Source organism: Pinus tabuliformis, chromosome 8, assembly GCF_031772625.1.
Source record: "Pinus tabuliformis cultivar Carrire ecotype Pingquan chromosome 8, CPIR1, whole genome shotgun sequence".
NCBI classification, from domain to species: domain Eukaryota; kingdom Viridiplantae; phylum Streptophyta; class Pinopsida; order Pinales; family Pinaceae; genus Pinus; species Pinus tabuliformis.
This window is the reverse complement of record NC_142294.1, coordinates 142,970,755-142,996,970: the sequence shown is the minus strand read 5'-3', so window position 1 is coordinate 142,996,970 and position 26,216 is coordinate 142,970,755. Positions and strand designations below refer to the sequence as shown.

At 40.0% G+C, this 26,216-nt stretch overlaps 1 protein-coding gene across 2 annotated transcripts in view; it reads right to left on the bottom strand.

Moving 5' to 3' along the window:
- Positions 1-26,216, bottom strand: part of LOC149234525 (monooxygenase 2-like) — a 170,787-nt gene that overhangs the window by 139,681 nt on the left and 4,890 nt on the right. The window lies entirely within an intron of this gene.

Sequence of the window (26,216 nt, the reverse complement as noted above, 5' to 3'; positions counted from 1 at the left end):
TGTCCCTTAAGTACCCCTCCTAGGATCCTTGCTAGATTGTGTGGTAACATTTTTGGCATTGTTTCCAAGGACACAAGACGTGTGTCTTGTTCCCAAACGGCAATTTTGACATATCACTTTTAGCGACTCCATCGGAAGAACAAAGCCCTAATTCTTCATTGAACTTTAAGGTCAATGCTTGTAGAGGGTGAAGCAAGCATCTCTCTAGGCATCTCTAACTTCACCTTGTCAACTCCTACATAATTGATATGTGTAAACCTAATAGGATATCTTATTTTGATGAATTCCATACTTTGGACATCGCTTGCATCCTTGGGCACCCTAATCATGTCACCTGGAATACCATGCGTGGGACGCCCAAGTTCGATGGTGATCCATATTCTGCAATTGATCATATGGCAAGATTTTCTACATATGCCTCAGAATCTGAGGTGGTTCATTAGGATGTCCTATATTGCTATACATGATATCTCTCCAAGGTCATAATTCATGGCTACATAATTGCGAACCTAGGAGCATCTCATCAATTGAAGCATTCTTTGATGGCTATCTTAAACATTTTCAAGCATGCCAACCATTAGATATTCAAGATGAAGCCTTCATTGAGCATCACGAAAATCTTGGGAAAAATTATCCCGCAACCCCTTTGAACTTTGACATCAATGATTACTTACATATTGAAGAGGGGAAATGGGAAGTTCATGGGCATCATTTTCACAAGGACCCTATCTACGATATCGATGATGATGATATCAATAGGATCCTTGTTTTTCCTCATGATCCTAAGGATGTAGTTGAATCACATGTGGACCCTTTCCTCAACCCTTCTTACACTATCACTGATAATGAGGATAAATCTCTCTCTTAAGTATGATCATCATGAGAAACCTGCTTGTTATGTCTCTCCATGTCATCAGTCTCCCTTTCCTTCCAATCATGACCGTATGGTGACCATAAAGCACGGTAAATGATAAGGACCATGATGAAGATGATATGCCTAATGTTGCCATTCATCAAAGATTTATGAGCTTAATTGTTGATATCTATATCTTTTGGTTGAAAGAGAGGATCCTATGGAGTAGGTTGCATCCCTTTATTCCCTCTTCACCCATGATCCTCCATGTGTGGTCATTTTATTTTCCCGCCTCCCGCCCTTGCGACCTTCCATATGCCCATTCCTACCCTTGCCTTTGGATCTATTGTATGAGTAAGCAGAGGAGCAGGTGTTCTCATATTGATTGGATGATATGTTGGTTGCATTGGGTCTATGATTACACTTAGTACTTGCATGATGTAATATGCATATTAGAGTAGTATGCATTGCATGTTGATTTTGGCATTAGGACTAACATAATATTATGTTATCATGCTAGATTAGGTGCATTTATATTGAATTTGCATTTAGAATTAAATTTTATTTCTTGTTGATTTTACGAACTAACAAAAGCATGGGCGATCAAAGGATGCTATAAAAACATGTTGCACTGCGTCACTAGTCTTTGATGTGCGGGTAACAGGTCTGCAGTCCCAAGAGATTACTGGTGTTCTCATGACCTCCCCGTTCATGCACTCTACTAAGAGCTCATGTCCCAGTTGGAGCCAGATGTTACCCACCACCTGTGGGTGACCCCTATAGGAGAAATTTTCTCCCAAATTTGTATTCAACTGGCAACCCCTTGCAGCCACCAGATAGCTCAATGTGGCACCATTCTCCGCCACCTGATCCATCCATTATGTTCCCTTACCCATCTGTTATGATCATATGTTTGAAGGTGGACCCTCCAACCCTAACGGTATGGATTTTCATTATGTAATTGGGTGTTTATGCTTGCTTTCCTTGGACACATTTGGACATGGATTAGTGGGGGGATTGGGCAGAAAGAATTGGTTTTGTTTGTACCCTTGTTCCCTTGTCCCAACTTGGTGGTTAATCTCGTATGCTAGTCCAATGGGATCTCCTTTCTTGGCTACTATCTTTAGGAGTGGCTCTACGTGGGAAAACTCAATTTTGGTAGCGTGGTCCCGATACATATATCTCGGTCACCTCCACACATTTAACCCCTTTCACACTTTTCACATCCAAGTTCACATTTGTCCATTGGCCCACAAGGTGTTAGCCTCCCCCTCCCTTTGTCCACACATTGGGTTGGGCCTGGAACAATGCTCCGAAGGTTGATGCAATTTAGAAGAAAGTTAAAAGCATAATTTGGCCACTTACAACGAGAAATGTACCATAAAATGCAAAACATGGTTGGAACATAAAAATTTAGCATGTGGGCAAAAGCCAAGCATGAGCTCTACCTTTATCACTATGGCCATCACCTTGGTTCCTAGGGCCCCTATGTGTGCCCCTTGCATCATTAAGGAACCCATGATTGTCCCAACCCTTGGTGGGGGATGAACTGCCCAACCTTAAGGGGGTAATCATTGTTTTATCATACACATCATGCTCTCATCACTGAGAGCACCAAGCAGTTAAAAGAAAGAAAAAACCAATAAAAGGAAAAAGGCATATGAAGAAGGGTGGAAAACAAAGGTCGGGGTAACTCATCTACCACGATTGCTCGCTCCTACATCTATACACCCAATGCGTGGGCTTTCCTCATTATTGCTACCCTTGTACCATGGCATGTGGCTTGGAGCCTTCCTTGTTGCCCCACTCAATTCCACCATCATTTCACATGACACCTGCCATTTGATGAATGTACCATGGACCTGCTACTCCCTTAAAGGTTGAAACCACCTAATAAGGTCCTTTATTAACCTCTCTTGTTGAGCAACGAAACACGTGTACCCTCTAAAGCCCATTTGGAAGGGAAAGCCACTATGAAGTGTCCACTTTTGCCCCTGGTTAGCAGCTTATTTACTCAATTGCACTGGTGGATTGTTGTATTGGAAGGTGACGAGACGCATTTGATCTTATACAAGATTACAAGTGGGTCTCCATTTGGACTTGGTCTACCTATACAGGGTCTAAGCCCTCAAGAGGGACCATTATGGCACTTATAGGGTGAGCATTGAGAACCATAGGCCTCGTTGAGAAATCCATTAGGGCAGCATATATACTTGATTTCTTTCATTTGACATTTACTTGTGATATTGTACTTGTCTTATGTTGATTATATTAGTGTTCTTATCATCAAATAAATGCCAAAAATACAATGAACACTAGATGTAGGCACTTAGATTGGGAAAAACCCAGTCAAACTCTTCCTTATTAGTATTAAAATCAAATTGAGATGACCAAAGAACACCTTCCATCCATCAAGTCAGCCTTGTGCAAAAATAACATGTCTACTAGTCCATTTCTTCATAAGTCAACAACAAGTAGTTTATCAAGATGCTTGTCCTTCTTTACACTCATGTAACCTTGGCTTCCTGCATTCATATAGAATTTTGGTCTTGTTATTATAGAGAGCTTCAGTCCTATAGTTTCCTAATACTTTGGTTCTGCATTAACATAATGCCTTAGAGCTTCGGTCCTATAGTTTCCTAATACTTTGGTTCTGCAGTAACATAATGTCTCAATGTTGTAGTCACCCAATACATCGATCCTGCAATGACATGATGCCTATAGTCACCAAATCCTTCTTTGTCCTGCAATAACATGACACCCAATACTTCGTTATCCTGCAATAATTAACTTCACTGTCCTGTAATCATTAACTTCACTATCCTGTAATAATTCACTGTCTTGTACTCATTAACTGTGTTGTCCTTTAACTTCATTGTCTTGTAACTTCGTTGTCCTATAATCCATCTGAACTTCCTTGACTTCTCTTTTATTTGGTCAAGTTCACTTGGTTATATATAGTTGTTTCTGCCTATAAATTGGAACAATAGGAGAAGCCGACTTGTAGAAGGTGAAATTGGAATAGATTTAGAAAAGCGTGAGGCCTACTTGATGGATGGAGGGTTTGACATGACTAAATAAATTTCTTTCTTTGACACCATGAACCCAAGAAGGATTTCTTACATAATAAATTTGACTTTGACTTAAACAAAAAAATCCTAGAGCACTCAACGGGTGCTTTGACTTATTAACCATTGACCCAAGCATGAAACCCATGCTTTAATAAGTCAATAAAAAATTCTTTTTATAAATAATTTTCTTTTCTTTATTTTGATGGATACATGACTTGAATTCAATTACTAAGACCGATACTAGTTACGTTCTTCAACAAGCCTCCCCCTCAGCAAAGCATTGATTGCTAAGCCATGGGACTTTTCAACACCTCATACTGCTTGTTCATGCCCCAACAATACAGAGATGATGATGCACTTCGACCACATTGCCCAGTTGGCCACACATTTGCTCATGATCCAGGGCCCAGATGGGGTGTTGTCTCATCTGGAGAGAAATGGGAGGGCATGTGTCATCATTTTGGCCCTTATTGATGGAGCATCGACATGTTTGATCCAGTTGGAGAACCATGAGACCCTTGATTGTGCCCCACAACCACTTGGGAGCACCACAGATATTTTGATTGGAAACCAAGGGTCTACCCCCTTGGTCATCATTTTGGGAGACATCCTCTTCATCATGGCACACAGAGAACTTATCTTGTCCTTCCAACGACCCTTTGCACCATTATTCTATCATTTTGGCCTCATTAGGAAGGCTTATTCTATACTTTTGAGCTACTTGGTGGGTTTGTCACCAAAGTATTGTCACTTTGCACATTAAAACATTTCTAGGGGATTCATTAAGCTAATTAGGCTATTCGAACTTGTGAGAGGCTCATATAAATAGAGGGAGAGCCTCATTTTGTAAATCATCATCACGTGGAATTGGGATATCTCTCTCTAAAGAATTCGGACCTGCAATTTGTGGAATGATTTGGATGATTAAATGCATTTTGATGTGTGGACAGTTTTCGCTCTCTCTCTTGGTGATCCGTAAACTGTCATAGATATTCCACTGGACAGTTCGTCACAACAAATCCAGTAATATTATATTAAAAATTCTGAATTTCTACACTATTACAATTTTATTAAACCTCTAGATCTGTAAATTTAACTGTAATTAGTGCATGCATGCAAATGGAAATTATGCAGAAAAGTAGAGAACAACAAAATAAGCTCACACACACACATAAGGCACAAGATATGCTCTAGGAAACCCTTTCGAGAGAAAACACGGCTGGAAGGTGAGGTTGCTTCACTCTCTTTCTATGTCTGAAAAATAAGGCTGTAGGTACAAAGAAGTAATGCCTGTGGCCCGTGGGTTGCTACAGTGCACAGATCCTCTCTGTGTGCTCTACCTCCTATCTCTCCTGGTTATCTTTGCTCAGTTATGGAACAAAATTCTCTCGAAAGAATGGAGTGCATCTTCCTCCTAGTGGTCTGGTTATTTGTGCTTTTTTTATGAAACACAAGAAGCCCTCCACACACAAAGCTACAAGACATATTCGGTACAAGGATGAGTCAATTACATTTCCTATTGAACATTTTGATGGGGCGACACAAAATTCATTATGTGGATGTGGGGTTGTGATTGCTATCAATCCACATTACAATTTCCATTTTAATTGGAATGGTGGTTTTGGTACGAACAATAGGGGGGAGATCATTGCATTGTGGGGTTGTCTTTACTGTGCAAGATGGATGAATCTTGATGTGGTGCATATCGTTGGTGACTCCCAAATGACAATTGATGGGATCAACAATGACAACATTTTCCCCTCCTCTCACGAGTCATTGGATGCAAAGGATTCTCAAGATTAAGAAGTTTATTCGAGTGGTTACCTCCACAACTATTTACCGCGAGTTCAACAAGTTTGTCAATGCTCTGTCAAAGGACATGCTCTACATGTTTCTAGGTTATATCGGGGACTAGTCGTTTCAACTGGGTTGTCTTCTAGACTCTAGATATTTTCCATGGGGTTGATTTCTAGCTCCACAATTGTTTTGATTTTCCCCTGATTTTGGAGGTTATAAGTTTTTTGAACTACCCAAGTATTTTCCCTATTCTCCACTTATATATGGTTCCATATATTTCTTGGCGTTTTCGTGTCACACAGTCTATTTTGCATATGCCATTGTTTTGTTTTTCTTTTTGTGCTCTTCCCATTGTATATGTTTGGACTATGATGGGGCGTCATTTAGGAAGGGCCCTAATTCTTGATTTTATTTTGATGCAATGCCAAATCATGGTGAGATATTTGCACATACTAGTTTACACGTAAACTTGATTTAAATGAAATTCTAATTCAATTTTTCTTTTCTGAAGAAGAAAAAAAAAGGAGTTAAAAAAATATTTGTTAAGTAAAAGAATTTGATTAGTTCCTAATGCCCATGTTAAATAATATATATATATATATATATATTGAAATAAATAAAATCTTATGTTTAAAAAACTTCAAGTAGTCTAACTATTCCACATTTTGGTCCCTTTTCAAATATATTTTTTGTCAATTTTGTATGAAATACAATAAAGATTTTGTTGGAATTGCAAGTTTAAGCTAAGTCAACTACACAATTCAAGTGGCCAAGGGGATTTTCAAGGTGTTGAATCCATTTATGTTATCAAAAGTACAATTTAAGCCATGAAAAATGATATATATATATATATGTGTGTGTGTGTGTGTTCAAAAGTACAATTTAAACCATGAAAAATGACATATGTGTGTGTGTGTGTGTGTGTGTTTTAACTATGGATCTATCAGGTTTCAAGGGGGATCAAATCGCTTGAGCTGCAAACTTTCTTTTGTGTTTTGCAATCTAAAAGAAGTTTGCACCTCAAAAAATTTGATCCCTCTCGACACTTGCTAGATTTGTGGTTAAGATGGATCTATATTGGTTTAACCAAGTCAACTTCATTGGATCTAAACTACTATAAAAGGGGGGCACACTTGTACTTTTATTTTCTACACGTGTGAATGGTTCTTATTGTATTTATGGGGATCCAAGTGTTTTGACCTACTTTTGACACTCATTCTTGGTTTTTATTAACCATTTAGTGGAGCATTTGACTCAAGTTGACTAGGTCAAACCACTAATGTGCTCTCACATGTGTGGATAAGGGGAAGTTAAGAGTTAGTTGAAAAAAACTTGCTTTGGCACATTGTTTTGTGAAAACATATGATATTATGATAGTTATATGTAGGCACCTTCTCTCTTATAAAAGGAGGTTGTCTAGTTCATTTCACTGGTTGGAGTAAAAATAACAAAGACTTCATATTATTTGTCTAAGTGTGTTCATTTCATTTGATTTGAAATGCTTGGTTTTAAAGGAGATTGACACTAGTCCACAATCGAGAAAAGATCCAAGGAGGTATAATAAATTTATTTTACTTGCATTTTATCATATTCTGGCAATTAAATTTCTGAAATATTTGAGGAAAATAAAGTAGCTTTTATTTTGTTATTTCATTGTTTATTGAGCAAATTCTTTAGCTCCGCTCATTATTTTCTAAATTTAGATTTAACTTCCTTGTTCATTTGCAATTTCATATAGTTTCCCTTCTTCCAACGTTGTGTAAATGAAGACTTCATCGAACTCTTCCTCGAAAGCATTTCAAGTAAAGGAAACTGGACTCCAATGGTAGGCATAATCTTAATTTTTTTCCAATATAATAACATTTTTTTCCCTTAATTTTTGGGTAAGCAAATACAAATAAAAAATGAAACTCTAATTTTAGGTTTAGTGATCAACAAGTAAAGGGGTTTAAGTTCGATACTTTTCCTTTAATCGACTTGTTCATTGGGTTTATTTATGGAATTCCATTAGACTTGGGTAAATAAAAAATGATCTAGGGTTTGTTTTCCCTACAACCCTAAAATTTGACAAAGACTGATTCTTTAAAATCCAAGGGTTCAATTTTTCATAGATTAATTGTATACCTAGATTGGAAAACGATTAAAGTGCTTTTTGGACTTCTAGTTTGTCCAGTGATGATCTATATGGGTGTATACATCCTAAGAAACCTTAACCAATTTTTGGAGTTTGAAACGATTTACGAAGGCATATTGAATTTCAACAAGTCTTCATTCCAGCATTTATGGCACTGTCTCGGAAGACGCATTAAGGGGGAACGATTTCTATGACGCGCTAATGTATTTTCACATAACACGTTTCGGTCTTGGTTTAAACCCCGTGAGACTCTTTGGGTACATTTAATTGTAGCTATTAACCCTGGTAACCAGATAATGACATTATATAAAAGGGAAAATGTTTGTGGACATCTCTGTATTGATATAAATCTGAGAAGTACTCATTAATTTGATTGAATTTCTGGTAACAATGCATCTGATTCTGAAGTACAAATGTAATGACTATAATAATGAGGTAGGAGGCACAATATATAATGTTCACAAGTTTAGAAATCTATATTGTCTGTGAAATAACCTCTCATTGAGTTCGCTTGTGGTATTGGTAACGTCAGGGTCAATAACCATTAAAATTTGCACACAGCATTGACAATATTGAAGTGATTTTGGCTCCATTTCGAACCTTTTTAGGTTTTATTGGGTATTAGATACCCACCCAGCAACTAACGTGACACACAACATACTCATGATAAACACAATATGTATGGATTCTTTGTTTTAAACCAATGGTAATATACTCTAAATTTCACCATTCATTCATGTTTACTGCATTTTTTTTAGTTTACAATTCACAATTTTACAATTTGAGAAAATTGGATTCCATTTATTTTGAATGGTTTATTACATGTTAATAGACCATGTTGAAATTGTGATAAATATTGATTCAAAGTTGGCATATGGAACTATCAAACATTTAGTTCCATTTTTTTTTAAATTATTATCATAAGTTAGGCTTTAACATTCACACTCATATCACCTAAGCATTGCTTTTCCGAAAATTCCGTATGACGAAAACTTTTAGGACTTGCACCCCTATGTGAATTAATTGTTGAGTAAATTAATCCTAGGCTACGATTCTTCCCTATATCAACGATAGGCTTAGGATTGGTCAAGGGATTCCCCTACACTGGGGTAGTTAGTTTAGTTCCCTTGGTTTGAAGCGTGGGCAAAGCTACCGAAATGACAATGGGTAGCTTTTCCCCTTAGGTGAGGTTAGGACTTTTACTCTAAGTGGTGTATGCAAGATAAAAGGCACAGTATGTTTGCCCAAAGGTTTCACACTGATTCCTTGCAACCCCATTATAAATTGATAAGTCAAATGCTAACCATAGAATATATTTATTTTTCATGCAATCGTTGATATCAAATTGAATGTAACAAGGTTGGCACTCATCATACACCATCACATGAACTATGCTAGTATGTTCCATGCCTTAGATTGTAAAGTTGCCTGGCTTCACTCTCTTTTTTGAAGATGACACTGATGCAACCTTCGCCTCTGTTATCCATTGATTCCACCTCCCAAGAATTGGCCTTCATCCATTTTTATGTGTCTTCATGGTAGGGCATTCTACAGAAGAGAAAAATAAGAATTTCCTGCCTTGTTAATGTGTCATTGATTTGTTCTGCAATTGAAACCTCAGACAAGTGAATCATATAGCTGTCCTTTTCAAGTACTTGTTCAACAACCCTTTGGCCTGAGAACCATGGCTGTTCAAACCTTCCTCTTTTGATTCATCTTGGTACATTCATGTGCTACCACAAAGGACCCTCCCTTATTAAAATCTTAGTCCCTTATTATCAGTTAAAGATTTTAAAGGATAACCATTCTCAGCACTTTCAGGAGGTAACTTGAATAGACACTATTTATTTTTTCATTCCCAAGATCGAATGGATCCCAGAATTGTTGGGAAATGTCAAAATTTTGATGATGTCTTCATTGACAGTCACTTCTTGTGTCATCTTTGTTTATTTTGGAGATTTTTTGAGATGTAACAAGTATAACAATCTTATGGACAAATTTCTCCCATAAGTCATTTGACTAGCTAGCATGTTCTAATGAAGGATAGAACCCAAATTCAAATCTTTTCATGTTAATTCTCTGCATCCATATTCCTGATACAGTCTAGACTCTAAACTTTCTCGTGTGTAATTTGACTCATATGGCGTGTTGTCCCTTGTGAAAGATCCGTCACCTCATTTTGATTTAGCTAAATTTAGTAGTCCTAATTTTTTGCCTGACCCTCTTACTAGATGGTCTTGCTTTCTTGTTTGTCTTGCTGAGTTTCCAAACAAATGTAATCAAATTTAAGGCTGTATTCCTTTTCCAGTTCAATTGCATGCAGCTAAAAAAAAAGCAGAAAATTAAAACTGAATGTGCCCATCAAGAAAATATCTTACTGACAGAAGCTTTGAGGGTAGCCCCACTATAATGTGCCTTCAACTAATCCAACGAGATCAAATTTGCACAAACTGGAAATCCTTCTTCCATACAGTTTCATATAGAAAAGAGACATTTAATGAATTTAAAACCAAATCTGAGTAGGGTGCCACCTACTTCTTTTCACCCCCATCCTTCTCACAAAAACCCAGCTTCAGACCACACTATTAATGTCCAGCCGCAGTGAGTGCTCAAGACAGAAGACCTTGGTGAAAATAGGAGGCTTAAACCGTAGCTCAAAGACCAAAAACAATCAACAAAAATGAGTCGGTAAGAGTTAGAAATTATAAGCAAATTGGTATCCAATTAGATCATGAAAAAATGTGGTAAAGTGCATTACGTGTGTGAAATCTTGTTTCAAGTTTGCAGACTTTACAGTTAGTTGTACTTCCAGAGTTAGCCATTAAGGTCTCTTACACTATGTCAGCCTGGTTAATTCATGTAATGATTCAGAGTTATCAGTTGTCCTTCAAATAGGTTTATTGCTTGCTAGCTGGTGCAATGTGTAAGAATATAGACTAGCTAAAGAAATTGAGTTAAACTTGCCTACTGGAGTCAAAAGCTTTAATAAGGAAGATATTCTTGAGTTTATCATAGATGAGTTTAATCCAGTCATAATGAAGTAGTTAGGCAAAATAACTGCATCTGTGAATTAGAACGGTTACTTCCTCAACTCATGAGACCTACTGCTGCAAAATCTTGCACCTTGGTTCAAAGCCTCACCAAGTAAGGGAAATGCACAACAAGACAAGGGTATCACCACTGTCACCTCAACAACAGCCCCTGTTCTATTTTAGTGTTGACTTCCAGCCACCACAAGGGAGGCTTTCTGGTAAGTCTCAGGGATCAAATAACCCTAGATGCTAAGTTACCGGAAACAGCTCCCTGACGGGCCAAAACGCCGTTTTCCGTTTCTGATACGTTTTCACCCCAGAAACGGCAAAAAAACGGCTGAAATACGTTTTTGTTGATTCCAAAACGTTTCGGATTTTTTTAAGCCGTTTTTCAGGCGTTTTGATGGGAAAACCCTCCCGTTTAAAAAAAAACGATACGTTTCAGCCATTTTTGATACGTATTTAACAAATCGTAAAACGTTCCAGAAAATCGTAAAACGTTTTTAAAAAAAATCAATACGTTTCATGCCTGATAACTTGGGCGCCGCCGGGAACAGATTTTATGGATTTCCGATTTAGCGTTTTAGGTTTTGAAGTTACTTTTTAACTTTAAACGATTCATTCCAAATTCATATGATTCATTCTAAACCCTAAACGACAAGAGCTGAGTTCGTTGCCGCCGAGTTCGCTGCCGCCGCTGAGTTCGTTGGATCACTGTAACAGCTTTCAAGTTTCAGACTTCAGTTTCTGTTCACGCCGCACGGGAGATTACTTACTGCTGTAGCCTGTTACTTCATATCATGTGAGATTTCAGATTACTTACTGCTGTTGATTCGTTGAAGTCACTACTTAATAGTAATACGTATGTTACAGTTTACTTCTATAGCTTTACTTTGGTCACTGGTGACATAATATCTATGTTAGTAACTTAGTATGTAACGTAACCGTAACGGTGTAACCAGTACCACATTCCTTCGACTTCAAAGTTTCAAAGTTCAGATGAATTACAATTCCCATTGCCCTTGCTCGAGGGACAACATCGCGACACACGCTGCATGTCAGTTCTCCTTGCAGTTCGCCATGGTGGCTGAACTACATTTTTCCCTACCTCATCTGCATTGCAAGTTTGATAATTGACAAATGAATCATTCATTAAATCATGTGAAAGATAAGCATCACAATAACCATATTCTACAGTCTCAATTGTGACAGGATGTCCCACAATCGCTTTCCCATTTAATCTGCTCATGAGAGAAAGTAAAGGCACATGCTCTCCCTGGTAAGTAGTTTGTACATCAACTGGTACATCAAATAACACAGACTCATTTAAATCCTCTGCTGCCAGCATCCCAAGCTTATTAGGGATTCGTTTTCCATCAGAAACTCTAAATTGAGTTACTCCAGTAGACAGTGGCTCATCAATCATCACCCCTGAAGATGTCCCAGAATCCAGACCATCTGTAAAGTTACAACTGGTAGTTTTAACTTTAGACTCTTAGAGTCTCAAGTTTCAACCTTGTTACCTCTTGGATTTGCACACATGATAAGTCCAATCTTCTGGGTACAAACCCAAGGAATTTAGGAAAACTCTTGGAAGTTCAACCTGCTGTCATTTCAATAGAACCTCCCTTCATTTTAGGCAGACTGTTCTTCAGCACAAGGAGGGTTTCCATAAGATCAAATCACTAATTTCAAATTTGTTTAGTAGCACAGATTTGCAAATCAGATTAATGATTTGTGTGTTTAATGATTTTTCTTTAGAGTAACAGATGAAAAGATAAGAAAGACGAAGTGGCATATCCTTTTGGCAAATAGAGTTGAAAGTTGAAACCTAACTTGATGAAGAAGCTTGGAATGCAAAGCAAAAGTCAGCTAGTGATAAACATTACCATTCCAACCTACCACATTGATGCATAGAACCAGCGAAAAGATCTTAACAATGCCATTTCATCCTCTACTCAAAATCAACCAGCATATGATATAACCGTCAAAGTAAAAAGAGCAGCAAACAGTGATTAAAAATCAGTGAACACTGAACAGTAACACTGAACAAAACTGAACAGTTTTTATCTTCATTAACAATTGTGGTTACTGTTGTAGGTAATCAGTGATATATATTATAAAGAAGATTAGAAAATGTAAACCTACAACTACAAGCCTTGTAAATTTAAAGTTTTAACTTTTTCAGTTTTCAGTTTTACTTTTAAGTTTTCAGTGAAAAGTTTTCAGTTTCACTTGTCACAGACTCACAGTTCACAGTCACAGTTCACTGTCACTGTTCACTTTTTTCAGTTTTCAGTTTCACTTGTCACAGTTCACTGTCACATCCAGAAATGACCAAGTAATTTTTTTTTAAATAGTAAAATACATATCTGATATTTGTCAATTTTCTTTTTTCAGTTTCAGTAAATGTCATCATCATTCATGGCAACTTCAAGTTCAGCCATGAATGAGGCTGAGGAAGTGGCACAGGAAACTGAATCAACCCAGAAAGTTGATCCAAAGTCACCACTTTGGAAATATGTCACTACTGTTGGGAAGATCCAAGGAGGTGGATCATTGGCATGGGTTTGCAATGAGTGTAAAAAGGAGTTTAAGGGGTCATACACACGGGTTAAAGCACATTTGCTTGGGTTAAGAAACAATGGGGTTCGAATATGTAGTGGCCCACCTAAAGAGAATGGGAAAGATGGAAATGGTTTAAGCAAGGTAAAAATTGCAAAATATCAGAGAGAACAAGACGAGGCAGATGCTAAAGCAAATGAAGCAAATCCTGCCTCCCATTTAAAACACCCAACAAGGTTGGGAGCATCTTCATCAAAGCCTCCACTTTATTCTCATGGAATTGTTGGGTCAAAGCGGTCAAATTTGGGACCGCTTGAGAAGAGTTTTAATAATGATGCTCGAGAGATAGCAGATGCAGCTGTAGCCCAATGCATTTATGCAAATGGCCTTCCCTTTAACCTTGTGCGATCTCCTTACTGGGCAAAGATGGTAAAATGTTTGAATGAAGCCCCAAGAGGGTACAAGAGCCCTGGATATGAGAAGATATGCACCACATTGTTGAGTGCTCAAAAGTTAGATTTGGAGGCTAAATTAGCCCCCATTCGTGATTCATGGCTCATTTCAGGGGTGTCCATCATTTCTGATAGATGGAAAGATCAAAGAAATAGGCCTTTGATCAATGTGATTGCTCAAAACCCACATGGGGCAATGTTTTTGAAGGCAGTGGATTGTGAAGGGCAGATGAAAGATTCTCAATTCATTGCTAACATCTTGATTGAAGCAATTGAATTGGTGGGGCCTGAAAATGTTGTCCAGGTAATAACTGACAATGCAATGGTGTGTAGAGCAGCAGGCCTAATTGTTGAAGGCAAATATCAACACATTTTTTGGACCCCTTGTGCTGTGCATTCATTGAACCTCATGTTGAGCAAGTTGGGGAAGCAAATTGAGTGGATTCGAAAAATATTTGAAGAGGCAAAAGAAATTCAAGCCTTTATCACAAACCACCACATGTCCCAAGGCATCTACAGGGAATTTGCTAAGTTGGAGCTCCTTAAGGTACATATACTTTAAACTTTAAAGTTTAAAGTTTATTAAATATTTCATAAATTCTAATTTGTGACTCTAAATTCAAAATGTCATGATTCGTGAATCATAATAGGTTATTAATATTCAATCAAATTATGATTTTTCAAATTGATTGAAATTTGAAACATTGGCAATTTGACACCTGCGGGTTGCTGAGACTCAATTTGCTTCTCACATCATAGTCTTAACAAGGCTCATGCAGGTGAAAGATGCATTACAATCAATGATATGCAGTTCTCTTTGGAATCAATGGAGGCAATCCCAATCTGATAGAGCACAAGCAATGAAACGGTTGGTTGTTGATGATGAATGGTGGGATAAGGTGGAGTACCTCTTGGCATTTACTAAGCCAATTGTGGATTTGCTCCGTATGTTTGACACAGATATGCCTAATCTGGGAGAGGTGTATGAGGGCATTGATTCCATGATAGAGAAGATAAGGTTGGTTATAAATGCCAAGGAGAATGACCCAGATGAAATCTTTTACAGAGAAGTAAAAGATATATTGACCAAAAGGTGGAACAAGATGACCACCCCATTGCACCTTTTAGCCTATGCACTGAATCCAAAATATTATGCTGCAGAGTTGCTACATGATCCAGAAAGAAGCGCACCAAACAAAGACCCAGAAGTCGCAGAAGGATTTAAAAATGCTTTTAGAAAGCTTTTTGTAGATCCTAAAATTGGGCTTCGGATTCGTGCACAGTTTTCTCATTTTGTGGGATCAGAGGGTTGGGGTTGTGATATTGAGTGTATGCGGGACAAAAGCAGATTAAGTCCAATTGAGTGGTGGAACTTCTATGGTGGGGCACTTCCACATATCCAAAAATTGGCCATCAAGGTCTTGTCACAGGTTGCTAGTTCTTCTTCAGCAGAAAGGAACTGGAGTACATATGGCTTCATCCATTCAGTGAAGCGAAACAGATTGGGCTCTAAGAAGGCTGAGGAACTAGTGTATGTTCATTCAAACCTTCGCCTTCTGTCACACAAGAGAGATGAATACAAATTTGGGCCCAACAAATTATGGGACGTGGAACCAAAGTTGCCTGACTTGGATATGACATTGAATGCCATGTCTCACATGAGTTTGTTTGATTCGGAGCCATCACTGGGAATAGGTGCATCTTCAAGTGGACATGGCAGCAATGTTCCCAGTGCCACTTCTAGAGAGGATGTGGAAGTGGAACATTATAGTGGCATGAATGAAGACATATTCGATGATATGTAAATGTAATTTATGATGGTGTTTTAACTTTTAACTTTTAAACTTTTGAACAATCATATGAATTATGAGTAATGATAGTAGACTGCCCAGTGCCCGTCATAGTTCGTTTTGTACTTTCATAGTATGTAGTAATTAGTATGCATTATTAGTTTGGGACCTTGGTAATGATGGTGTTTGTGTAACTTGTCATGTTGAAAGTTTGAAACTTGATATTAGATAACTTGATGTTTGAAATTTGAAACAAAAACTTGATGATATGTTGAAACTTGAAACTTGAATCATGAATGTTATAATGATCGTTAATGATGATGGCAATGTTGAATGTTTATTCCATATGGCATATGTTGAAACTTTGAAAGTTGAAAGTTGAAACTTGAATTGATGATGATGAATCATGAATCATGATAGATCATAGATGATAATTTAGATTCTGAAATATGAATGGTAATATGAATTTTTTATTTTTAATATATATATATATATATATTTATATATATTTATTATGTGCCGTTTCCTGCCGTATTGTATCCAGATTTTTTGAAAATTTGCCGTATCCGTTTCAAACCCCGTACCCGTATCCGTTCCCGTATATTACCCCCCAAGGATCCTACAAAGAAGACCCACCAAGACCTAAACTCTATAAAGGCTAAGGTTAAGTGGAGGAGTGCAATGCACGCAAAGAAGTTCAGAATGCCTATGGGTCAATCCTAAAACTGTTTGGACCTTGGGAGTCTCAAATAGAGTCCTGGAACACCCTAAGCACGCAAAACACAAGACTGCAGCAAACTAGCTCAAAATCTGCAGTTTAGGACACCAAACAAGACTCTATTACAGTGGCAAAATTAACCATTCAAATTCTATAAAAATTATACTCAATGAAAGGCTATAAAATTAACAATTTAGAAATCAAAATTCAGCAAATTCCAACTGTTAGATTAGCCAGTAATTGCATAAAAAATAATGATGTCAGCCCTAAATTATTGCATAAGAATGCATGAAAAATAAGTTTTATACCTCTCCAATGCACTTTAAATTGATTCCACTCAATAGGACATTCAGAGAAATATTAAATCAATTAAACATGTTATCGCTGAAATTTATCTCCAATATCAATGCAATAAAATAAAAAAAGGGTGATTTTAATTAAACTAGGTTTTTGTAAAATTAAAAGAAAAATACAATTCAAGCCGCAAGATGGATAGCAACTATTTCCTTCTCCATGTATGGCAATGGCATCTAGGATACAAACCAAAACCTAGGGCTTCTAAAGGGGAAAAACCTAATTCCAACAAGCTAGATTAACCTACTTGGCTTAAGGTTTGAATTAGGGTTCTCAATTCTCAAAAAAATTCAAGGGAGAAGAATTAACCTAGTCTCCTCAAATCTTTGGAAAATGGGATAGCTCAACAAGGGAAAAATGCACAAAATTGCCAAATAAGCCAAAATAACATTGATAGCAATTCCCATGATCATAATCCAAGCAAAATAAATATACTTCACATGCATCATCCAAGATTCACAATGAAAAATCTTGAGAAGAGCTCAATCCACCAAAGAGAAAAACGCTAGGCCTAGTCACTCAACTAGGCCTCCATTACGAACTAGAATACAAGAAAAGCCAAGAAATGATAATCCAATGTGTGACAAGATGATCCAAGGGATGAATTAGCTTCATTATTTATACAAGGCTAGGTAAGTTGATTTCCCTCCAAAAAGGACAAAACAACCCCAAAATTGATAAATCCATGATACAAGTGAAAAGGTTCATGAGGCAACCTCAAAAATAGCTGAAACATGACAATATGCCTCAAATAGCCCACACATGTGAGTTAATAAGCCTCTAAAACTTAACCTCGTGCTCTAGGGAGCCTCTCTCTCATTAGAAAGTGTAAAGGCACCTCTCAAAGGTGTGCATCATCAACAAGCCATCTCCATCATCTGACGGGGTGCTCTTTCAACAAGTAGACCATCCTCATCATCAAGTGGGCCATCCTCATCAAGACATCTCAACAAGGGTGCCAACAACAGTACTCCAAGCCATGCAAGGATGATGTCACAGGACTAAGCAGCAACGTCATCATCAACAAAGGTGTGCCAACCCCTCCAAAGGGGTCCCAATGGATCATCATTATCAAATCAGCTCATACACAGGGCAACTGTTGAAGTTTAAAAGTTTACTTAGTTAGAAACCCTCCATGCACTTTATCTGATTTATTCCTACCTGCTTGTTATTTTCCTTAACAAGTTATTTACAACGTAAATACTGAAAATAAACACTATTGCATGCTCAACATATTACAGATCAACAACTAAAAGAAACAGAAACAAACACGCCATATGACACCATTATTTTTGGACTAATGTCCCCGGAAAAACCCAATGTGGGAAAACCAGTGCAGCTATCTGAGGGTTTTCTTATTAAGCAATATCAGAGTACAATCTGGGTGCTGAAACTTGCCTACCCAATAAAAAATTTCCTTGGCAGTAATACCTCTCAGTTTCTGACAATTCTTCTGGCTGAAACCCCGAATAATCCTTCCAGTAGCTACTCAGCACAAATCTGCCCCAGAAACCCCAGCGTCAGCCTCTCTTTAGACTGCTTCAGCCCCTCTCTACCTCACGCTAGCCCTCTGTCACCCCGGATGGGTCTGCATTAGCCCTAGGAAGCCCTACATCAGCCCTCTGGCCCTCTGTGTTAGCAACGTTGGCCTCTCTGAGGCTCTGCGCAGCTCCCGGCTGCTTCTATGTGGCCTTGCGTGAGCCCTGGCTGGCTCTGCGTCACTCTCCTTTGCTACTACATTGCTCTCCCGGCACTATCTCTACCTCTCTGTACTCAAATTCCCTCAGCTGCATCTTCCGATCACTAATTCTATCTCTCTTAGCAAACCCCGCTCTAGAGAATAGAATGACTGATCACTCTGGTGTATTCTCCAAGTGACCCTCAAGCCTCCTCTTATACATTTCCTGTTGACATATCAACGGCCGAGATTAAGTCCCTAATCAACCGCTAAGATTAGATCTGGCTTGATCCATGTCTTTTGGACCATTCTAACACAGATTCATATTAATACACATTAATATTTTATTTTCCCTATGTTTAAACTTGGGGACTCCATTAAAAATATTAATTATTTTAATATCTCCTGATCTATTTAAAATCTGCCCAAACCTTTTCTGGGTATTGGAGATCTCATGTGCCCCAACCTCTCCACCAAATTTCGTGGCTATAGCACATCCGATGCTACCCCAAATCAACACTCCCTCTTAGCGAGGACTATGCTCTAGCAATACTCCTCACTGAGTATTACTCTGATCATCCGGCATCGGTACCTGTGTTGATGCTAGGCCTTCTTGCCCAACATCCTCTGCACTGCTGCATCTTGTACTGCTACCCATGGTTCTGCCACTGCCACTGCTGCATCTGTATGACAACTCCCTCTGCATCCGTGTTGTTGCTGGTCCTTTCTCCCAGCATTGCATCCGCACTGCACCTCCTCTCATCATGTTGCATCGTGTTGCCCACTGCTGCACTGCAACTCAGTTACTGATAAGTAAGTAACCAATCTCCCAATCTGACCTCTCTGTTGAGCTAGAGACACCCATTGATGCTAAAGCTCCCTCTACCGCTAACAAGTGCTCCCTCTCTGACCTCTGCGCTACTGCAACATCTCCCTGCATCTCGCACCATTGCACACCTCTCTGTGCCATCCTGCACTAGTGCAACACTCCTGTGCCTCTCGCACTGCTGCAGCCTGCTAGCCTCGCGCTGTCTCGGGACTCTTGCACTATAGCTTTCTCTGTCGCTCCATCTGCTTCCGTCCAACCGACTCAGCCAGTCCTGCTACTCCTCTTTGGGGCTCCCATAGCAAGGTCTAATCCAAGAGGCTGGGTACCTCGAGGATCCTGCCCCTCATTGCCTGTAGTCCGCCTGACTACAGCTTGATGTCTCCCCACTTCTTCTCAAGTGGCGCGTGTGCACTCATGGCACAGTCATCGTCTATCAAAACTTCCTTCTCTGCCCGTGCTGGCATCGCCTTAGTCTCGGAAGACTCTCCCTTACTCCTCTTCCTTGGACACTAGGTCACATAATGACCCAGCTCCCCACAGTGGAAGCACTTGATCTTGGAGAGATCCTTCTTCCGCTTTTCCTGCTTTCCCTCAGATGCTAGGGCCACGTCTTCCTCCTCCTGCTTGACTTTGATCCCCTTGCTACTACTACCCATCTTCGGCTGTCGTCTAACCTCTTCCTGGCGAAGAGCTGCCCACATCTCGTCCCAAGGTGGAAGTGTCCCTCTGCCCAGTATACTCTAGACAAATACTTCCCAGTCTTCTAAGACAACATTCAGGGTTGTCCTCACCATCAGCTCCTAATCCGGTGTCGCCCCTATAGCAGTCAACTGATCTCGGATCTCATTCAGTCCTCCGAGGAAGGTGTCAATCAATTCTCCCTTCTTTATCTGATATGACCTCAACTGATTCTCAAGTAGCATTCTTCTATGCACAGAAGTATGCTAGTACAGCTTCTTCAGAGCCTCCCACATCTCAAATGTCGTTTCCTTCTTGGCTATGTGTAGTACTACATGATCCTTGACCCCGTCAAGGATAATGCTCTTGGCCCTCGCCATCGCCTCCTCGTACCTATCATTATCATTGGGGTCAACTGAGACAGCTATTACCTTCAAGGCGAAGTTCTTGACACGATTCATGTCAAGTACGGATAAGATTCTAGCCTTCCAGACTGCGAAGTTTGATGCTCCGTCCAGTCTATCCTGGTCTCTTACTCCATGTAGTGCCATGATGCTCCTCTACTTCCCTCCTGGAAGTTCTCTGTTCGACTCCTATGAGTCTCTACTTCCTGTCTGGAAGTTCTCTTCTGGATTCCCTCTAAGTCTTGATTTCCCTCCTAGAAATCCTTTTGCCCCTGTCCAGATGCCCCCTACTTTGATCGTCTTGTGCAACCGCACCACTGATCTGGATTCCTCGGCTAGAAACCCTCGGTAGCAACTCCTCTGTCCTTGCTCTATCAGGTACTGTTCTGACTACAATACCTCACCAACTCCACTCTACAATATTCCCGTAGCCTTCTGAACCCCAGCAACCTAAAAGTGAGAGCTCCTAGGCTCTGCGCAATCCCGGCACCGCAACCCAGCCTCCTCAACCAACTGCGTCAGCCCTCCCAGCTACTGCGTGGCTCTACGTGAGGCTTCTCTTGCCTTCCTTCGCCTCTACGCTGCCTCTTCCTAGCTCACCCTTGATGACGCAGGCACTACGTCACCCTTCCTTGTTGTTGCTCTGCTAGAAACAACTTCTGTCACCTCGGGACAACTGTTTTCTGCTGCTATTGCTCCGCTCGGCTGATGTCCTTTAGTCTTCTTGTGATCTGCAATCACGCTCTGATACCATGTTGAAGTTTCTAAGTTTACTTAGTTAGCAACCCTCCATGCAATTTATCTTTTTTATCCTACCTACTTGTTATTTTCCTTAACAAGTTAGTTACAATGTAAATACTGGAAATAAACACTAGTGCATGCTCAACATATTACAGATTAGCAACAAACACGCCATATGACACCATTATTTTTGGACTAATGTCCCCGAAAAAACCCAATGTGGGAAAACCGGTGCAGCTATCTAAGGGTTTTCTTATTAAGCAATATCAGAGTACAATCTAGGTTCTGAAACTAGCCTACCCAACAGAGAATTTCCTTGGCAGTAATACCTCTCAGTTTCTGACAAATCTTCTGGCTAAAACCCTGGCTAATCCTTCCGGCAGCTACTCAGCACAAATCTGCCCCAGAAACCCCAGCGTCAGCCTCTCTCTGGACTACGTCAATCCCTCTCTGCCTCACGCTGGCCCTGCGTCACCCCAGATGGGTCTGTATCAGACTTGGGAGGACCTGCGTTAGCAATGCTGGCCTCTCCGAGGCTCTGCGCAACACCCGGCTGCCTCTGCGTGGCCCTGCGTGAGCCCTAGCTGGCTTTGCGTCACTCTCCTTGGCTACTGCGCTGCTCTCCCGGCACTCTCTCTGCCTCTCTGTCTCGTTGTACTCAAATGCCCCTCAGCTGCATCTCCTGATCACAAATTCTATCTCTCTTAGCAAACCTCGCTCTAGAGAATAGAATGACTGATCACTCTGGTGTATTCTCCAAGTGACCCTCAAGCCTCCTCTTATACTTTTCTTGTTGACATATCAACAGCCGAGATTAAGTCCCTAATCAACAGCTAAGATTAGATCTGGCTTGATCCATGTCTTTTGGACCATTCTAACACAGATTCATATTAATACACATTAATATTTTATTTTGCCTAAGTTTAAACTTAGGGACTCCATTGAAAATATTAATTATTTTAATATCTCCTAATCTGTTTAGAATTTGCCCAAACCCTTTCTGGGTATTGGAGATCTCATGTGCCCCAACCTCTCCACCAAAGTTCGTGGCTAGAGCACATCCAATGCTACCCCAAATCAACAACAACATCCATCGTATAAAGCCAACCTAGGAGCGCCTTGCGAAGTCTTGGAGCACCTTGCGAAGTCTTGGGGCACATCATCTCTCTAGGTTGTCCTAGCTCAACTAAATAGTGTCCAAGGTGTTGGAGGGAGAGGGTGCCATCTTCAACATTACTAAATCATTTCAAGGCCAAAGGCTCCTCAAAAAGTGGGCAACGTCTTGTCTCTAGGTGCTTGGCAGAGCCCTCGAGTGGACTGGATGTCCTCTATGAAGTCCTGAAGAAGCATGTTGAGATCCCTCAAGGGATGACCATCTGTACTGGGAGAAAGAACCTAACACATCTCATGGAATCAAGTGAGATCGCCATCAAAGGTAACACAAACCATAAATGTATTATAGTGCGGCATATATAATGGAACAAGGCGTTAAAGTACATCACACAAGCCTTATCTTCAAATGTCTTTCTATCTTAAGAATTGTAAACAAGTTACTCCATGTAAGTATGGGAGGGCTATCATCAAGCCTTATTAGGTGCTTCGCACCGCAAGGGGAGGAACAATTCCTATGCCAACCCCTCAATCAGAAGCTACAAGTGAAAGGTGGCATTGAATGGGGTTTACTTCATGGCAGATTCCATTGTGGTTTACCATATATGCAACTGTTATCCTTAAGTGTCATGATGTGAAGAGGGAGCAATCATGGGACCCGAGTTACCCCTTTTTAATCTTATTTTTACCACCTGTCTTGTGCACCTTTCTCTTTAATGATTTTCTTTTTCTTTTTATGCATAGCTTGGGCTACAAGCTTCGCTAGATGCATGAATATACCCCTAAAGATGTAGAGGTTCACTGCTCATTGGGATTGGGATGTTCAAAAGTTCCTTTTATTTAGATAGATCATGATATGCTAGGAATTGGGTTAGGGCTAACGAGGTTATCCACTCACTTTCATTTTGTCCCAACCGCCTTTCCTTTTAATATTTTTCTTTTGGTGTGGCTACATATGATTTCAACTTTCTTTCAGTTGCATCAACTTCTTATGGCCAAGTTTTCGGGCCCCTTCTCAAGGACATGTTACATAGGGAACCAATGAATGTGAGCAACAAGCACTCAACCAGAAGAAGGGACACTAGGCCTAGTCGCTCAACTAGGCCTCCATTGTGCACTAGTATACAAGAAAAGCCAAGAAATCATAATCCAATGTGCGACATGATGATCCAAGGGATGAATTAGCTTCCTTATTTATACAAGGCTAAGTAAGTTGATTTCCCTCCAAAAAGGATAAAAGAACCACGAAACCGATAAATCCATGATATAAGTGAAAAAGTTCATTAGGTAACCTCAAAAATAGACGAAACATGACAATATGCCTCAAATAGCCCACACATGTGAGCTAATAAGCCTCTAAAAGGTAACCTCGTGCTCTAGGGAGCCTCTCTCTCATTAAAAGGTGCAAAGGAACCTCTCAAAGATGTGCATCATCAACAAGCCATCTCCATCATTTGGCAGGGTGGTTTGTCAACAAGTAGACCATCCTCATCATCAAGTGGGCCATTCTCATCAAGACATCTCAACAAGGGTGCGAACAACATTACTCCAAGCCATGCAAGGATGATGTCAAAGGGCTAAGGAGAAACATCATCATCAACAAATGTGTGCCAACCCTTCCTAAGGGGTCCCAATGGATCATGGTTATCAAATCAGCTCATCCATAGGGCAACATCCATCGAGAGGGTATAAAGCCAACCTAGGGGAGTCTTGCGAAGTCTTCGAGCACATCATCTCTCTAGGCTATCTATTGAAGTTTCTAAGTTTACTTAGTTTAGAAACCCTTCATGCACTTTTTCTGATTTATTCCTACCTACTTGTTATTTTTCTTTAACAAGTTATTTATAAAGTAAATACTAAAAATAAACACCAGTGCATGCTCAACATATTACAGATCAGCAACTAAAAGAAACAAGAACAAACACACCACATGACACCATTATTTTTGGACCAATGTCCCTAGAAAAACCCAATGTGGGAAAACCGGTGCAGCTGTTTGAGCGTTTTCTTATTAAGCAATATCAGACAACAATCTAGGTGCCGAAACTGGCCTACCCAATAGAGAATTTCCTTAAAAGCTATACCTCACAGTTTGAGAGAAATCTCCTAGCTGAAACCCCGAAAAATTCTTCCAGCAACTCCTCAGCACAAAATTGCTCTGCAACCCCAATGTTTGCCCAAATTGGACTGCGTCAGCCCCTCTCTATCTCACGCCGGCCCTACGTCAGCCTTTCTTGGCCTGTGTCAGCCCCAGGAGGCCCTATGTCAGCTCTGGGAGCCTCTGCATTAGCTACGCTGGCCTCTCTGGTGCTCTGCGCAGCACTTGGCTGCCTCTGTGTGAGCCCTTGCTGGCTCTGCGTCACCCTCCTTGGCTACTGCGCTGCTCTCCCGACACAATCTCTGCCTTTTCTGTTTCTCTGTACTCAATGCCTCTCAGCTACTCTCTTGATCACTGATTCTATCTCTCTTAGCAAACCCCGCTCTAGAGAATAGAATGACTGATCACTCTAGTGTACTCTCCAAGTGACCCTCAAGCCTCCTCTTATACTTTTCCTGTTGACATCTCAACGGCCGAGATTAAGTCCCTAATCAACATCTAATATTAGATCTGGCTTGATCCATGTCTTTTGGACCATTCTAACACAGATTCATATTAATACACATTAATATTTTATTAATTATTTTAATATCTCCTGATTTGTTTAGAATCTGCCCAAACCCTTTCTGGGTATTGGAGATCTCATGTGCCCCAACCTCTCCACCAAATTTCGTGGCTAGAGCACATTCGATGCTACCCCAAATCAACACTATCCTACCTCAACTAAATAGTGTCCAAGGTGCTGGAGAGAGAGGGTGTCATCATCAACATTACTAAATCATCTCAAGGCCAAAGGCTCCTCAAAAGGTGGGCAACATCTTGTCTCTAGGTGCTTTGGTGGAGCCCTTGAGTGCACTGGATGTCCTCTATGAAGTGTTGAAGAAGCATGCTGAGATCCCTCAAGGGATGACCATTTGTACCGGGAGCAAGAACCTAACACAACTCATAGAATCAAATGAGATCGCCATCAAAGGTACCACAAACCATAAATGTATTATAGTGGGCCATATTTAATGGAACAAGGCGTTAAAGTACATCACACAAGCCTCATCTTCAAATGTCTTTCTATCTTAAGAATTGTAAACAAGTTACTCCACTTAAGTATGGGAGGGATATCATCAGGCCTTATTAGGCGCTTCATACCTCAAGGGGAGGAACAATTCCTATGCCAACCCCTCAGTCAGAAGCTGCAAGTGAAAGGTGGCATTGAATGGAGTTTCTTCATGGAAGATGCCATTGTGTCGTACCATCTATGCAACCATTATCCTTGAGTGTCATGATGTGAAGAGGGAGCAATCATGGGACCCGAGTTACCCCTTTTTTTATCCTATTTTTACCACCCCTCTTGTGCACCTTTCGCTTTAATGATTTTCTTTTTCTTTTCATGCATAGCTTGGGCTGCAAGCTTCACTAGATGCATGAATATACCCCTAATGATGTAGAGGTTCATTGCTCATTGGGATTGGGATGTTCAAAAGTTCCTTTTATTTAGATAGATCATGATATGCTAGGAACTGGGTGAGGGCTAACAAGGAGCGTAGAACTTGGGTTAGGATTTTCTCCACTCGCTTTCATTTTGTCCCAACCATCTTTCCGTTTAACATTTTTCTTTTGGTGTGGTTACATATGCTTTTAACTTTCTTTCAGCTGCATCAATTTCTTATGGCCAAGTTTCCAGGCCCCCTCTCAAGGACATAGTACACAGGGAACCAATGAATGTGAGCAACAAGCACTCAACCAGAGGAAGGGACATGGAACAAGGGAAAGGGAGGAAAGTGTAAAATATGGATTACCATGGGTACGCATCATCAATCAACGCCTCCTATTTGTGTCTCTCCTAAACAGTGAAAGTTAACCCGTGATCCACACTAGAGCGACTTTAACTGTTAAATGAAAGCACTTGAATACAAAA